A 13,453-nucleotide genomic window follows, 5' to 3' on the forward strand; every position below is an offset into this window, starting at 1 on the left:
CCTCTTACCAACCCCAGAAAAAAAGTGTGCAGGTCAGGAATAATACATAAGGTGCCATTAGGAAGAAGCTGGGAGGGTGGTGGGGGGGGGGGGGCAATATTAAACACCGGGATCCACATAGTTAAGCGGGTTCATTTAGAACTGCTTAAAAGCCTGGCACTAAATACTGACCAGGATCCACATAACTTTTTTATTTTTTAAGAGGTGGAGGGTTACCCTCAATCCCATAAAAAAGCATCCTCCTCTATCCCCCCTCCCCTCAGCCCACAAATAAGAAACCCATCCCCAGGGATGACCTTCTGACCCTAACCACCCTCAGTACATTGGCCTGGTGGTCCAGTGGGGGTGTTAGGGGTGGGAGCAAAGCCCCCTCACTCCTGACCTTTGCAGCTGCCAAGATAAAATGGCTACTGAAACCTCTCATGGCAGCCTCGTGGCACTACACAAATACCACGAGCTGCCATGAGAGGTTGAGACAGACATTTTTTCTAAGCAGTGACAAAAGGCTGGAGCGAGGGGGCTTTGCTCATGCCCACAATTCCACAACTGGACTACCTGGGAAAAAGGTAGGCCCAGGGGGTGCCTACTTATCGGGGGGGGGGGGGGGTTAGGGTTCACTCCCAGGAGAGGGGTGAGAGTGGTTTCTGACTCATGAGCTGAGGAGAGGGGAAAGAAAGGAGGGGTATTTTGGGATATCAGGAGCAAAAAATCCCAAATATAAGTTAAGTGGGTCCTGGCTGACATTCATCTGGGGCCTGTGTAACTCTCTTTTGCTGGCTTGCATATGCTCCAGTGGCCAGCCCACCCAAAGGTAGCCCCCCAATATTCAGTGCTGGTGCCTGGACATGGCCCAGCACTGAATATTGGGAGCTAACCTAGCCAGTTAAAAAAAACACGCTGTCTGAATATCTGTCAGAAAATGCATTTTTTTTCATGTAGGTAGCATGCTCACATTGGGATTTTACCACAGGATGCCTCAGCTTGCCCTACAGTAAGCCCTTTTCAGCTGCAGTAAGCACATGTTAGCTTACTGCAGCTTGGTAAAAGGACCCCTATGTTTGCAATTGGGCAAGTCACTTATCCCTCCATTGCCTCAAGATCATAAGAAACCTCTTTTGGATTTGAACCAGGTTTCCCTAGTTTTCTGCTCATTGCTCTAACCATTAGACTACTCCTCCATTCTGCATATTAATTCCTATCCACTTGGATAGATGTTTTATAAATATTTAGGCACTGCTGATGGATGATTTAGGAGACAAGGTGAGACTACTGTCTCTCCTTTGAGGGCAATGCTTTCTAAGCTGTATGGATATCCTCCACCCACATTCCTGCTGGTGTGTGATAGTGCTTCAGTATTGTGTTTTCAATTGTGAGGTACAGGCAGGTACCCTGGGAGCCCTACAGAACCTAACTATCATTCACAATTGGAAACATGATATTGAATCGTCAACCCCCCTCCATCCCAAATAGGCAGAGAACCCCTACTCAGCTTAAATTGTGTTGGTAATTCTTCTTTCTCACTTCTTTTCAGATGTTTTTTTTTCTAAATGTGAGCACTATCATTCATATTATGTAGGCAATCTTTAGCAAGACAGGTCATTTATTTCTCCCACAAGAATATTCCCTCCCCTTTTATAGCTGGTTTTATATGTTACATGTTTTTTTTCCACAAGCTTACTGAACTGGAGTATTCTGATTTTCTTCACTCAACATAGACACATAGATTTTCAGCCTTTTAACATCTTTATCTTGACAAGAAAAGTGCTTTGCCCTTATAGACCAAAATGGTTTTAGCACTAGTAATATTTCCAGGTAATTTCTATTTGAGGTTAGTATCCATGTTAACCGAGGGACAGTGGCAACCACTTTGAGGTTTTCCTCAGTGTAAAAAAAATCATGTTAGCGGTTTCTGAATTTCTGGTTAATGGCTTCTGTTTCCTTTATTCCTTAGCAGGAGAACTACTAAATTTTGAACTTTCTCCTTCTATGTCACATAATAGAATGCTTTTAGATTTCACTAAGAGAGTTTTAAACAGCTCATCTTTTCAGGCAAACTTCATCCTTTTCTTTGCCTCCTTCCATGTTCAGGTAATTCAGATACCAAATTAAGATGTTTTCCAGAGAAAGAGTCTGAATTAGCATTTCAAAAATCTGTGCAGCATCACCAATCATTAAGCTTTCAAGCCTAGCTAATATTCATTTGTACCTTTCATAAACATTCATCATACAATTGTTATAAAAAGCATAAAAGAAACCTCTATCAAAAAGAAAAGAAAAGAAGGGGGAATGTCAAGAGGGTGTTAGATTTGCCACATTTGTCCTTTCTTCTGTTGTTTCTGCCTGCTTTATTTTGCTAGGGAAAAAGGAAACCCCAAAGCAGGACCTATGACCCTTGTAAAAGGTGTCATTAGATTGTGAGCCCAATAGGGACAGAAAAAGTACTTGTGTATAATATGTAAATCACTTTGGAGCCTTTTTAATAAAGGATGTTATGCTCTCATATGTACTACTACAACTCATCATTTCTATAGCACTACTAGACGTATGCAGCGCTGTACACCTGAACATGAAGAGATAGTTCCTGCTCGACAGAGCTTACAATCTAATTAGGACAGACAAACAGGACAAACAAGAGATAAAGTGAATAAGGACTAGGAGTTAAAAGCAGCATCAAAAAGGTGGGCTTTTACCTTAGATTTGAAGACGGCCAGAGATGGAGCTTGATGTACCGGCATATTCCAGGCATATGGTGCAGCAAGATAAAAGGAACGGAGTCTGGAGTTAGCGGTAGAGGAGAAGGGTGCAGATAAGAGAGATTTATCCAGTGAATGGAGTTCTCGGGGAGGAACTATGGGGTTGATATTTGAAACAATTCGTCTGGACAGAAGTGGCTTCTGCCTGCTTAAATCACACCGACTAGACCAAACCTGGATATTCAGCAGCATGTACCTGGCTAGTGCTGCTGAATATTTGTGCAGGACAAGACAAGCAAAAAGGAGGAGCAAATCTTACGTGACCATGAGTGGCAAACAAAATAGTGAGGTGGATCCAGGGAGGATGTCGGGTGGTCTTTGTTGGAAACAGCTTGGGGACAACCTGACATGGCCGTGTTTTGGCGCGGGGGCCTGCCTCGGGGGTCAGGTGGATGTCTGATGTTGTGGCAGAAATTCTTAACAACAAGAGTTCAGAAGATCTTTCTTAGTAGAGGTCACATAGAAAATCTTCTGCAAAGGTAGCCTAGCAGCCTACGGAAACTTCAATATTGTTTGAAGAAAGTATAAAATAATTCTCTCGCTGAAGTCTTCTGAGCTGGAGAAAATTTAAAAATCGCAATTTGATGCCCCTTTGCCTGTCTGTTCTTCACTTATCCCTTATTTGTCCTGTCTGTCTGTCTGTCCTGATTTAGATTGTAAGCTCTTTTGAGCAGGGACTGTCTTTTCTTCATGTTCAATTGTGAAGCTCTGCGTACGACTGGTAGCACTATAGAAATGATTTGTAGTAGTAGTAGAATGTAGGGAGAGATGAGAGTGAAAAGGTACTGAGGAGCTGCAGAGTGAATGCACTTATAGGTCAATATGTGCTTTTGCATGTGAAAAATAGGCTACTGCAAAATGCATTAAAGTGTCTTGTGGTATTTTGCCTCTTAGCAAACACAAAGCGCACTTCAACTTTTTACAAATATTTTTTATAGGGAAGAGTTGTGGGCAGACAATGGGAGTGTAAGTGTTAACCAGCAAACATGGCTACATTAGCATGTATTAATTGGCTAATGCTAAGTTAATACAGCAGCTCTTAGCACCTCTTAAATAGGAGGTGATAAATGTTCCCATGCAGAAATGGAAAGATTAGAGTGGGACCAGAATAAGGGCGCATTAGCGTTTTTAATGCACGTTAACCATGTGTGCACCTACAATATACCTATAGGTGTCTACACTGTTGGTGGGCACGTTAATTGTAGGCACGTTAAAAACGCTAATGTGCGTTAGTAAACAGGGTTCTGAATGAGTGGGAAAGCGTGGGGTACAAATGTAACAAAAAAGTAAAGAAAAGAAAAGAAAAGAAAATGCCCTATTTCACTGTTGCACTAAACCTGAGCTTTGCATATGTGAAAGTTTCAGGTTAAAATATACTAAGCCATTTATGCATTTTAATAGAAGGACCCCTTTGGTTGCACCACAGAAATGCGGTATAACAAATGTATGACCCATATTCAAAGGCTTGCTTACACAGCTTAAAGCCAACAGCTAGACAGCCATATAATTCAGATGTGTGAACTGAAACTAACCTCTTTCCTTAAAGGGGTATAACCAGCAAGTACTATATACCGGTATATCTGCATAGAAGGTTTCAACTGCTTTTTCAGTAGTTTTCAAGTATATCTTCATTGTAAGTGAACTCCACCTGATTTGAGTTGTTCATACTTCAATAGTTAGGATCTATTTGCATGCAACCCAACATTGTTATCAATTTCTTAAGTAAGAACATGTTGAATGCCTTATTTAGGGGTCCTTTTACCAAGCTGTTGGTAATTTTTTTTAATTATTTTAAATAAGGAAATGACCATGCTGTAAGTTAAATGTGCAAGCCCCCCGAAGCTAAAAAATATATATTTTTTTCTGAGTGCCAGAAATGGCACACAACACATACCGGAACTACCTCTGGGCTCTTAAGGTAGCCAAGCAGTAGGGCCAATTTGCCACACATCAATGCGGTGGTAGCCCTAATTTCCCCTAATCTATTTTCTGGATACCCAATTAAAAAAAAACGCAAAATGCTTATATGGCATCATCAGTTATTTCTGAATTCATACTCCTGGCAACTGGCCTAATTTGTTGAAATTGACATTTTCTGTAACCTTTCTTTTAAAAGTGATTCTAATAATTTTACGCTTACCCTGGGATTCTATATAGCAAGCTTAGAGATCCACACTGAAATCCAAGCATATTCTATAAAATTGTGCTTAACTTAATTGGCTTAACAAGCCAATCAACGTTGTTAACAGCACGTAACAAGCAATAATGAGCACTAATTGGCATTAATTAGAATTGACATGCACAACTCACTAAGTATATTCTATAATGCACTGTGCCTAACTTCTAATGCAAGCAGGCAAAAAGAGGCATGGTTATGGGTGGGAAAAGGGCATTACGTGGGCATACACATATAGTTATAGAATATGGCTCAGTGTGTATAAATCTATATGCTGGGATTTACACCATGGTGGAAATGGATGTGCGTAGTTTTAGGTACTGAGATATTAACTAAGCATATTCTATATACCGTGCCTAAATCTAGGTGCTGCTTATAGAATATTCTTAGGCAAAAATATTTTCCGTGCAGACTTTTTAGGCTCCATATATAGAACCCCTCCTTAAGGTCTAATTAGCTGGCCTATTATTCCCTTACTCCTCACTGCTACTGATGGAAACACTTATATTTGCTATGAAACTTGAGTGGGTCATAAATGGATGACCTTTATCTAAAATAGCTTTGTCTTAATCCAAAATCTAATTTTTACTATTTTGTTCTCTATAGTACCCACATTCTGCCATACAGAGAATATTTTATAACAACATGTCTAGGCTGTGAAGTCGCAGAGACATAAATGTTGGACCTGTTTTATAAAAGCAAATATCATATGCAAAAAAAAATAATTAAGTCCATGAAAACTATCATCATATACTTTTATACACATCCAACATATCCAGCTATCGCAACTAAAATGGATATGAGGATGTGTGTGCTAACCGTGTAGATGCCCATATGCATATTATGAGCATCTAACAGTTAGTGCACACCAATTTTTAGTGCACGTTAAAAATGCTAGTGCTTCTTTATAAACAGGGCCCTAAATAGGGTAGATGTTCAAAATGGTTTAAGATAGCATGAGAGGCTCCTGCATGAGAGGCTCCTACCTGCTTAAACTCGATCAGTGGGTGGGAGGGGATATTCAATGGCACTAACCAGACAGTGCTGCTGAATATCTCCTCTGACCACTGTGGTACTGTACAGTTAGTGCTGGGCTAGTCCAAGAGTGAAGTTGGGGCAGACCCAGAAGATATATGGGCACCAGCAGCATTCCATGCCAGTGCCCACATACCTAATCGGGCAGCCAAGACAGTATAAAATGCAGTCCTATCTTTGCCTGGTTAGGTGTGTGGGTACCAGCAATGAATATTAGCTCGCACCCTACAGCAGGGCCACATCACTGAACATGAAGAGCAAGTGTTGTCCTTGAACTTGAAAAACCCTATTGCTTGAAATCATTAGCACAAGGCCACCACTGAATTTTGTGCAGCCCGTGAGACCATGGAAATTAAACACAGAAAATGTGATTAGCCTGAGTTCTGTTGGTTTTGAATGCTATATTTCACAAACACTTTCAGAATCAGCACTCTAGTAGTTTGTTTCCATTGTTTTTAGTTTAATTTGTATTCATTTTTTGTCACAGAAGGTCTATGCAGCTCTGTACATTTATGGTTTCAGCATTATGTAATATGGCATTTTAATCAGGAAACAGACAGTTTTCAACCCCAACGCATGATCACACCCTAACATTTTGTTTGAATCACCCCAATCTATTTACCGATACTACTTTACTGTACTTGTCACTGTAATAGTACCCCTATACTGTATTTGTTCACACCGGAGTCTGTAACCACCTCTCCGGAACTATGTAAGCCACTTTGAGCCTACTAATAAGTGGGAAAAGGTGGGATACAAATGTAGCAAATAAAATAAAAAATAAAATTACAGTCCGCCAGGCATAGTACTGACATTCATGTGGTCCTTTGTGTATGCCCACCCCTAGACTAGTAGGTCTAAATATAGACATGTGTACATCATCCTCTCACTGAAACCACATACTGAAATACTGACATATGAAGAAGTTTTGGTCACAGTCCAAAATGTCCCAATGTGTACCCAATATTATACATTTTTTCCATACAACTAACAGCAGACTTAAAATCCATTTAATGAATCCAGCCATCAGCTAAATATAGAAAGACATTTCTTATATGTATAAAATGCATATAAGGGTTTGACTATTGACTTCAAAGTTTCTAATCTAGGTTAAACGTTACATTTCTACACACCAATTATTCAAGTACTGAATATAAGAGAAAATTTTTAAAAATACATTTATGTTTAGAGAGGGAATGGGTCCCCACAGATATATGTTTATTAGAAAAAAAGGGAAAAAAGACTAAACGTCAGCCGGCGTGGCTAAACAGTAAGATAAAGGAAATCATTAGAGCCAAAAAACAATCCTTCAGAAAGTGGAGAAGAGAACCAACTGAAAGTAACAGGATAGATCATAAGGAATGCCAAGCCAAATGCAAAGCGGAGATAAGGAGGGCAAAAAAGGACTTTGAGAAGAAATTAGCGTTGGAAGCAAAAATACATAGTAAAAATCTTTTTAGATACATTAAAAGCAGGAAACCGGCCAAAGAGTCGGTTGGGCCGCTGGACGAAAATGGTGTTAAAGGGGCGATCAAGGAGGACAAAGCCGTAGCGGAGAAATTAAATGAATTCTTTGCTTCGGTCTTCACCGAGGAGGATTTGGGGGGGACACCGGTGCCGGAAAGAATATTTGAAGCGGGGGAGTCGGAGAAACTAAACAAATTCTCTGTAACCTTGGAGGATGTAATGGGTCAGTTCAGCAAGCTGAAGAGTAGTAAATCACTGGGACCTGATGGTATTCATCCCAGAGTATTAATAGAACTAAAAAATGAACTTGCGGAGCTACTGTTAGAAATATGCAATCTGTCCCTAAAATCGAGTGTAGTACCGGAAGACTGGAGGGTAGCCAATGTTACTCCGATTTTTAAGAAGGGTTCCAGAGGAGATCCGGGAAATTATAGACCGGTGAGTCTGACGTCGGTGCCGGGCAAGATGGTGGAGGCTATTATTAAGAATAAAATTGCAGAGCATATACAAAAACATGGACTGATGAGACAAAGTCAGCACGGATTTAGTGAAGGGAAGTCTTGCCTCACCAATCTAATGCATTTTTTTGAGGGGGTAAGCAAACATGTGGACAATGGGGAGCCAGTTGATATTGTATATCTGGATTTTCAGAAGGCGTTTGACAAAGTGCCGCACGAAAGACTCCTGAAGAAATTGCAGAGTCATGGAATCGGAGGTAGGGTATTATTATGGATTAAGAACTGGTTGAAAGATAGGAAGCAGAGAGTAGGATTGCGTGGCCAGTATTCTCAGTGGAGGAGGGTAGTTAGTGGGGTCCCGCAGGGGTCTGTGCTGGGTCCGTTGCTTTTTAATGTATTTATAAATGACCTAGAGATGGGAATAACTAGTGAGGTAATTAAATTCGCCGATGACACAAAATTATTCAGGGTCGTCAAGTCGCAGGAGGAATGTGAACGATTACAGGAGGACCTTGCGAGACTGGGAGAATGGGCGTGCAAGTGGCAGATGAAGTTCAATGTTGACAAGTGCAAAGTGATGCATGTGGGTAAGAGGAACCCGAATTATAGCTACGTCTTGCAAGGTTCCGCGTTAGGAGTTACGGATCAAGAAAGGGATCTGGGTGTCGTCGTCGATGATACGCTGAAACCTTCTGCTCAGTGTGCTGCTGCGGCTAGGAAAGCGAATAGAATGTTGGGTGTTATTAGGAAGGGTATGGAGTCCAGGTGTGCGGATGTTATAATGCCGTTGTATCGCTCCATGGTGCGACCGCACCTGGAGTATTGTGTTCAGTACTGGTCTCCGTATCTCAAAAAAGATATAGTAGAATTGGAAAAGGTACAGCGAAGGGCGACGAAAATGATAGTGGGGATGGGACGACTTTCCTATGAAGAGAGGCTGAGAAGGCTAGGGCTTTTCAGCTTGGAGAAGAGACGGCTGAGGGGAGATATGATAGAAGTGTATAAAATAATGAGTGGAATGGATCGGGTGGATGTGAAGCGACTGTTCACGCTATCCAAAAATACTAGGACTAGAGGGCATGAGTTGAAGCTACAGTGTGGTAAATTTAAAACGAATCGGAGAAAATTTTTCTTCACCCAACGTGTAATTAGACTCTGGAATTCGTTGCCGGAGAACGTGGTACGGGCGGTTAGCTTGACGGAGTTTAAAAAGGGGTTAGATAGATTCCTAAAGGACAAGTCCATAGACCGCTATTAAATGGACTTGGAAAAATTCCGCATTTTTAGGTATAACTTGTCTGGAATGTTTTTACGTTTGGGGAGCGTGCCAGGTGCCCTTGACCTGGATTGGCCACTGTCGGTGACAGGATGCTGGGCTAGATGGACCTTTGGTCTTTCCCAGTATGGCACTACTTATGTACTTATGTAAAATTGACCAAAATTAGCTGTATGTGTTTTCTTAATAGGATGTTGTCCTGAATCTGGAATGAGGCTTTTGATATTTCAAAAACTAGGGATAGTTGAACAGCAATGGATAGCTGAGTTAGCTTTATATTTTAACCCTGCTATAGAACAGTAAATTGATTTTTGTTGATATCCCACACCTCTTCCAAATATACCAAAGAAGAAAACCAAGTATTAGATGAAAACAAGGCAGATATTTCTGACATTGCTTTCTTAGAGTATGGAAACCAATATCATTGTTTACTTCATCAAAAGGGAATAACCTCAGATTTCCCTCCAAAGAAAACTATAAGTGTGTATGTATGTAATATGGAGAATATGAGTTAAAGCGCATATATTAATTGCATATGTCCTTCAGCAAATGCAATATTTTTAGATTTATATAATAGGGAAGCTTACTAAATCTTAACGGTAACATTTTATTATAGATAGAACATTCTCCATAAAAAATTATCACATTGCTTTGCTGTGAGATTAACACTTGGAGCAATGAAGAGAGGCAATTTAATTATCTAGACTTGAAGATTAATAAAAGTTTGTGTAAAACTGGCAGCATTCCATCAGAACATTAAAAGTTATTAATCCAGATAGGATCTCAGTATGCTTGACAATGTAATACTTTAGAAACACACATGCAGACCTTTCTGTGACAGATGTCCGTGAATCGGATTTCTGTTTACTTGGGTCAAATTAATGCTTCTATATATTCAGGACAAAATGAAAACTACTGATAGACAAAATAAGCAGAGCTAAGAGAAAATGAATATCTAAGTTGAAGGAACCGAAGAGGTCCAATATATATGTAGGTGTAATTTATACAGTGAGTTGCCTTCCAAACAAAGGCAGATAGAGATATTTTATAATCCATCTAGAAGAAATCATGTAAAGGAGTAATGCTGTTATTTAGAAACTTTAATATACTAGCTATAAATTAAAAAGTGCCAACTGCAAGATCAATACTGTTACTCGTTCATCATTCTTTGCACGTCACCAGATCCGTTCAGTCCAGCCCTTCCTATCCTCTCACTAGATCCATTCCCTTGTACTTGCCATGGTCCTCACCTGCATTGACTACTGTAATTTCCTCTATGGTAGTATTCCTCTTTATTCAATTAAATGCCTCCATTTAATCCAATCTACTACCGTCAAGCTCATTCACCATGTACACCACTTCGACCATGTCACTCCCGTCTTCGTCTTGAGCACCAGCTTCCCATGTTGGTAAGGATTCACTTCAGATTAATCATGTTTGTTTTCAAAAATCACTCCCCTGTAGCTCTAGCATATTTGTCCAAACTACTAGCTCCCTATTCTCCTTTTCACAATCTTCATTCTTCCACTGATAATCTTCTTTGCATACCATCTCCCTCAATCCTTCATCTATCTCTTTCCCGAGACACTGCCTTCAGTTATCTGGGCCCCAAACTATGGAATTCACTGCCCCCTTTTCTTAAGACACCCATGCTGGTACAATCATTTAAGGCCCTCTTGAAATCTCATTTATTTTCTGGAGCCTTTTGGTCAAGCCCAGAGATAGCCTTTTTAGGACCTTTCAAATTCTCATCTGATACTAGTGTTGTTTCTAGATATTATATTGACAGCTCTTTTCTAGTCCCTTCCTCCTTCCTTCCTTCCTTCCTTCCTTTCTTCCTTCTTTCCCTCATTCCACCCACTCTTTCTTCCCTCCCCCTACCCTCTCTCTGACCTGTGACCCCCTGCATCAGCATTGGCCTATTATTTTATTGTTGTGTAAATTGCTTAGTCGCCTGTACAGGATCAAGTTTGTAGTATATCAACTATGCAAATAAATAAATAAAAGGACATGGTTACTGAAATTATTATAACACTTTTCACAAGAAACTAGTTAAAGAACCCATTTGCCATTACTAGTACTACTACTACTAGGAAAGTCTATAGAATAAACTCTCTGCATTCAGTTCAGTAACTAGCTAGAAGAGGGAAACTGGTTAAATGTGTTTTGGATTCTGGCCTGGTTATGTTCACCTACTACTAATCAATATTGGAGCTATAGGCAGTCAAAACAATCAACAATCATCTAAATATAGACTCCTATATAATATATCTCGCGTCAAATGTATGTTTAAATTTATAGGGGAAAAGCCTCAATCCCGGCGTGCGCTCCTTGTGTTGTAAAACAACGTAAGGGAGCACCGCCCGATCATCACTGGCTAAAAAACCCCTATTTAAGTAACCCACTTCTGTTTCCTATTTTTCAAAACAACTTAGATTGATGGTTACTTAGCTTCACTGCTGAAACTCTCTTAAGCAGTAAACCGGAACACAGTCGTCTGAACCCAATCCACGGCCCGACTCAGCCCAAGTTTCGCCTTCTTCCTCAGGGTCCGTGGGTCAATCAGCTGTGTCTATCGAAAAATATAACACATAAATCATGTATTTGGCGCTCTTTAGTGCGAACAGTATCGCCTCCAACCTCAACTTCAACTTCATGCTTCTTACTTCAATCGGCTTTTCGCTTTTCTCAATGTGAACTTTTCAAGATGGCATCGATATTTATAATGGATGACATCAGACGCTATATTTGGGCTCCGCCCAACTTCCTGCTGGGCGGGGCTAACTTCCGTAAAACTTCTCCCCCTCAGATCAAGTGTCTGCACCTCACACATTTACAACAGCCACTCTAAGACGGAACTGATCAAAAGAACTGACTCCATTCAATTCTAATGTTTAAACCGTCCGGTTGTAAAGAGTGTAGACGGTATATCCATCTCTGCTCCTGTTGTAGGAGGACCAATCTTCTGTCGCCTCCTTGTATATCCCACTTGATTTGTTGTAAGATGACACATTTAAGCGCGTCAAAAGTGTGATTAAATTCGATGCAATGCATGGCTAAAGGAGCGGTCTTCTTTTGTGTGTTAATGTTGCTCTTATGTTCTGTGAGTCTAATAGTGAATTTCCGTGATGTTTGTCCCACATACACTTTCTGGCAAGGGCATACGATGGCATAAACCACCCATTCTGAACTACATGTGGTATTTTGATGAAGGATGTGAAGTTTCTTCGTCCTCGGATCTATAAACTCCTTCGTGTTAATCATTATATCACACATGTTGCATTGTCCACAACTTCTATGTCCCACTATCTGGGAATCTGATATGTAAGGTTTTCTAAGAATGGCCGGTGCCAGAATCTCTTTAAGGTTCCTGCCTCGGCTGTACGCCAGTCTTAAATTAGTGTTCTGTAGTTCTGGCAGAGTCTGAATTATATGCCAGTTTTTCTTCAATATCTTAGAAAACTGGGTTGCTTCACTTGTGTATTTCAATACACAGGTGACATTATCTTTTCCCTCATCTCTCTCTTTTTGTCTGGGAAGGAGAAGATATTCACGGTTGTTGTATTTCGCTCTTCTGTATGCACTCTTAATTACCTTCATTGGATAACCTCTCTCATGTAAACGTCTCCTTAGAATTTTCGATTTCTCTTTAAATTCTATCTCACTGGAACATATACGTCTGTAGCGTAGAAACTGGGATATAGGTAAGCTGTCTTTCAGTGTCTGCGGATGACAGCTGCTATACTCTAAAAATGTATTTCTGTCAGTTGATTTACGAAACACTGTAGTCTCCAGTTTCTTATTATTCTTAGTAATTAATACGTCAAGAAAAGACATACTGTGAAGATCTTGTTCATATGTAAAGCGCAGTGTAGGATGACAAGCATTCAAGCATTCTAGCGCCTTCTTCAGTTCTGGTTCAGTCCCTGTCCAAATGCAAAATACATCGTCAATGAATCTTAACCAAATTTTCACTTTCGCGAACCATGTGGACGTATATACATGTTTTTCTTCAAATCTGGCAACAAATAAGTTGGCTACCGAAGGGGCGATAGTCACGCCCATGGCTACCCCAGTTCTCTGTTTAAATAGCCGACCTTCGAATTGGAAATAATTATTTCTCAAAGCTATAGCTGCTAATTCAGTTATAAATTCTGTGGGGACATAAATCGTTTCTCGTGTTTCCAGAAAATGTGTTATTACCTCTAAAGCCTCTTCCTGGCACAAAAAGAATTTGCATTTCTAAACAAAAAAGCCCCACGCATTCCAGCCTTTTATACCCTACCTA

Source organism: Microcaecilia unicolor, chromosome 7 (genome assembly GCF_901765095.1).
Source record: "Microcaecilia unicolor chromosome 7, aMicUni1.1, whole genome shotgun sequence".
Lineage (NCBI taxonomy): Eukaryota > Metazoa > Chordata > Amphibia > Gymnophiona > Siphonopidae > Microcaecilia > Microcaecilia unicolor.